Raw genomic sequence first — 3,826 nt, forward strand, 5'->3', positions numbered from 1 at the left:
CAAACCCAACAGAAAATTGTCTAGCTCAAATGTCTGCCATGCTGAGGCTGAGAACCCTGGGGCTGTGCCAATGCCAGCCAGCTCTCATCCTTGGAACTATATTACTATAAGCATTAGATCCACAAAATGGCTAGTCACTTACCATCTTCAGTGGAAATATCACTACTGGGCTTTCTCTCAATTTAATAAGGTGGGATGGGATAGTATTGAAATACCTTAAATACTATTATGCTTTTAAGAATTCCCTTTGGTGTCGCTTGGCATGGTGGTTCACGCCTATGATTCTGGCTTCCAGCACTCAGGGGGCTAAGACATGAAGGTTGAAAATTCAAGGCCAGCCTGGGTCACACAGCAAGACTTTGACTCAGAATACTGGGAAAAAGAAACAAGAAAGAAAGAAGGAAAGAAAAAAAGGAAAGAAAGGGGGCTGCAGAGATTGCTTAGTGGTTAAAGTGCTTGCCTGTGAAGTCTAAGGACCCAGGTTTGACTTCCCAGAACCCACGTAAGCTAATTGCACAAGATAACATGTGCAAAAGGTCATGTATGTGCACAAGGTGGTGGATGCATCTGGAGTTCAACTGCAATGGCTACAGGCCCTGGTGTGCCAATGAATGCTCTCTCTCTCCCGCCCCCCTCTCTCACACAAAAAGAAAAAGGAAGAAAGGAAAAAGGGTTGCTAACCCTCTTTTGGTAGTGGTGATAGTACTAAAACTTTCTGAGAAGTGATTAGTTGATATTGTGTCAGCAGCTTTGGGTTTGGACCTGTGAAATTTGAACTGACTGTAAGCTTTACAAAGCACTTGTGGAGTCTCTTCTAGTTCCCCTTTTCTTTCCTAGGCTCCGTGAGTGAGGTGAGCTGGTGATTTATTTTCCCACAGATAAGTTCTCACTCTAGCCTAGGCTGACCTGGAATTCACTATGTAGTCTCAGGGTGGCCTTGAACTCACAGCAATCCTCCTACCTCTGCTTCCTGAGTGCTGGGATTAAAGGCCACTATGTTTTAGTATATTTGCTTGGGCAGCACCTATATTAATATTGGAACAATACAGAGAAGATTAGCATGGCCTCTTGCACAAGGATGACATGCAAATTTGTGAAGCGATCCATATTTTTATCAAGCTCCCACCAACTGTGGGCTACAAGAGGGCCTACACCTATTAAATTCTCCTTAAAATAATAATGGTTATCCCATCCATTTATCTGGTGCTGACTTCACTCTCCGTTGGAGATTCTGCTTCTCTTTTTCAGATGGACACAGATCCTGAGGAGAGAATCATCCCATAACACCTTACCAGGGCCCCAACTGAAATCATAGAGTATTGGGGGAAATGAGCAATAATCAACTCCTACCAAACCAGGTATCCAGAGACACAGAGGCTCCCAAGACCTCATCACTGAAGTAGACCTAAAAAGATCTCATCACAGCTCAGGGAAATTCACAGAAGGGAGGAGGCGGAAAGAATGTTAGAGCCATATGTTGGGACATAATGCACAGAGACATTGCCTCTTTCCCATAAATGATGGCTAACCCCACAATGCATGACCCACATTCCCCAATGAGGATGGTCCCTGCAGAGGAAGTTGGACAGGGAGGAGGTTAATCATGGTATCAACATGGCTGTATACACACTGTGTACATAACTAATAATAACGAAGGTCTGCATTTCTGAAATGTGGATATAATAATAATGGTATTATATTGAGAATATGGCAGAAGTTTAACATGTCAATTCCTTTCCTATCCCCTGCCAAACATTCTTTCTTGTCTCAGTACTGTGTAAGGTCACCTTGCATCTTTAAGGAATGCCAGCATTTGCTCAAGTCTGTGGCTCTGTGTATCTAGCTCTGGCCATCAGGCTGTCACAGCAAACACTTGTAGCCAATAAGTCATGTCTCCCATCCCATATATTTGCTTTCTTATAACAAAATTAGTTTTTCATTGACTTTGAATGGTGTTCATAGAATTTTTGACCTGTTGCTAATGTTTGAGGAGTAAATGTCTTGCAATGTCTATGTTCCCTTTCCTGGGGTATAAAGCCATTTAATGTTGGGTTCTCCCCAGCTGGGGCATACTTTAAAATTTTTTATTTATTTATTAAGTTTTTCTAAATACTTCAGAGAATGGTTCAGAAACCTACCGAATGGCATAACAGCCTGGCTTCTTGCAAGAATGCTTGTCTAAAAATAGGGTGTCAAAAGCAGGGCTTCACGAGCAGATGGAGAGCCTTCTCAGGGCTTGGGATGGTTGGTGATTATGCATTCTACTCCTAGTGTCCAGATTATTCACAGCTGTTTTTCTGATCAAAGGGCCCTGGAGATGCTGGCCTGATGCCACATGTCAGGGGCTTGTTAGCAAACACTCCATATGAGACAGGAGTGGCTCCATCTACCTCTAAGCCTTGCCTGGCCTCCAGATGGGCTAGGAAAAGGTTGACAAACTGAGCTGTAACAATATTCTGAAACCCAGCAACCCCCTAATTCAGCTTACATCTCCTTTTTTTTCTTTTTGAGGTAGGGTCTTGCTCTAGCCTAGGCTGACCTGGTATTCACTAGGTAGTCTCAGGCTGGCCTTGAACTCACAGGGCTTCTCCTACCTCAGCCTCCTGAGTGCTGGGATTAAAGGCATGTGCCACCATGCCCAGAACCTTCCAGCTTTATTAGTGTGGGGTTTGGGGATCTGAACTCAAATACTCAGAGTTGCAGGGTGGGGCTCTTACCCACTCAGCCATCCTCTCAGGCTCTGCATCTCACCCTCTTAGCCACTCTTCATGGTCTGAATGGCCATTTTCAGATGAGGAAACAGGTCAGAGAGTTTAGTGGGGCCCATGCCACAGAGTGAGTGAATGGCAGAATTGGTAGTCTGCCTGACACGGGAGGCCACAGTCCCACAAGGTGTTTCATGAGGAGAGGCTCAAAGGCTTCCACGAGAGGGAGATATTTTCCAGGAAACTGTAGAAAAGGGAAACAGATTTGTGGAGAGGGTTGCAGCCGAGCCATGTCCCTCTGGTATCTGGGTCAAAACTTCACAAGAATCTTGGGCCCTGTGTCTGGCTGCCCCAGGGCTCTGAGCATGAAGGCAGGCTCTGTAATAACCTCGGCTGGAAGTGAGTCAGCTTCCAGTTCTCCACTGCCCCCTCTGGGACAGCTGCCCTGAGAGCCGTGCACTGGGACAGGCACCTCTCTGGAGGTTGCCATTCTCCTGCAGTCTCCACCGCGACCCTGGTGCTCTGGGCTGTGTGCTGGGGCACCATGGGACACCTCAGAAGTGCTGGCATCAACTCTGGGTCAGGTCGCTTTGGATGTCAGCAAAAACCTGCTGCCTTGAAATGCAAAAATGTTGGAAGCAGAACAGAATGTTGGGTCGGAATGGAATTAAAATTGGCAAGGTTCTGTCTGGTAAACAGTAGCTTTAAGAATATTCTCCAATGAGGAATTTATATTGTATCTTGAGTACAGTATGAAAAACATGGCAAAGAAAAAAAAAATCAAAAGGAAGCATGCTAAAATGCTGGCAGTAAGGGTCAGGGAGATGGCTCATTGGCTTGCCTTTCAAACATGAGGATCTGAGTTCGCTCTCCAGGACCCACATAAATGCCAGGTGGCACACGCTTGTGATCTCAGAGCTGAGAAGGTGGATTCTTGGAGTTTATTTACCAGCTAGACTAGCCTAATCAATGAGCTCCAGGCAGCGAGACACTGTCTCAAAAAGAGGTGGACGGTGTCCCTGAGGAATATCTGGGGTTGGTCCTCTGGCTTCCACAAGCACATGCACACCTGTACACACATGCGTACCCACACACACATGGGCATGCTTACACACGCATCT

At 45.8% G+C, this 3,826-nt stretch overlaps 1 non-coding gene across 1 annotated transcript; it reads left to right on the forward strand.

The window, feature by feature from the left end:
* The first annotated feature begins 1,009 nt into the window (after positions 1–1,009).
* Positions 1,010–1,113, forward strand: LOC123461829. The gene has a single exon (XR_006637894.1). It is a non-coding gene; the product is annotated as a U6 spliceosomal RNA (small nuclear RNA).
* Positions 1,114–3,826: the final 2,713 nt, after the last annotated feature.

The sequence above is a fragment of the Jaculus jaculus genome, chromosome 6 (genome assembly GCF_020740685.1).
Source record: "Jaculus jaculus isolate mJacJac1 chromosome 6, mJacJac1.mat.Y.cur, whole genome shotgun sequence".
NCBI classification, from domain to species: domain Eukaryota; kingdom Metazoa; phylum Chordata; class Mammalia; order Rodentia; family Dipodidae; genus Jaculus; species Jaculus jaculus.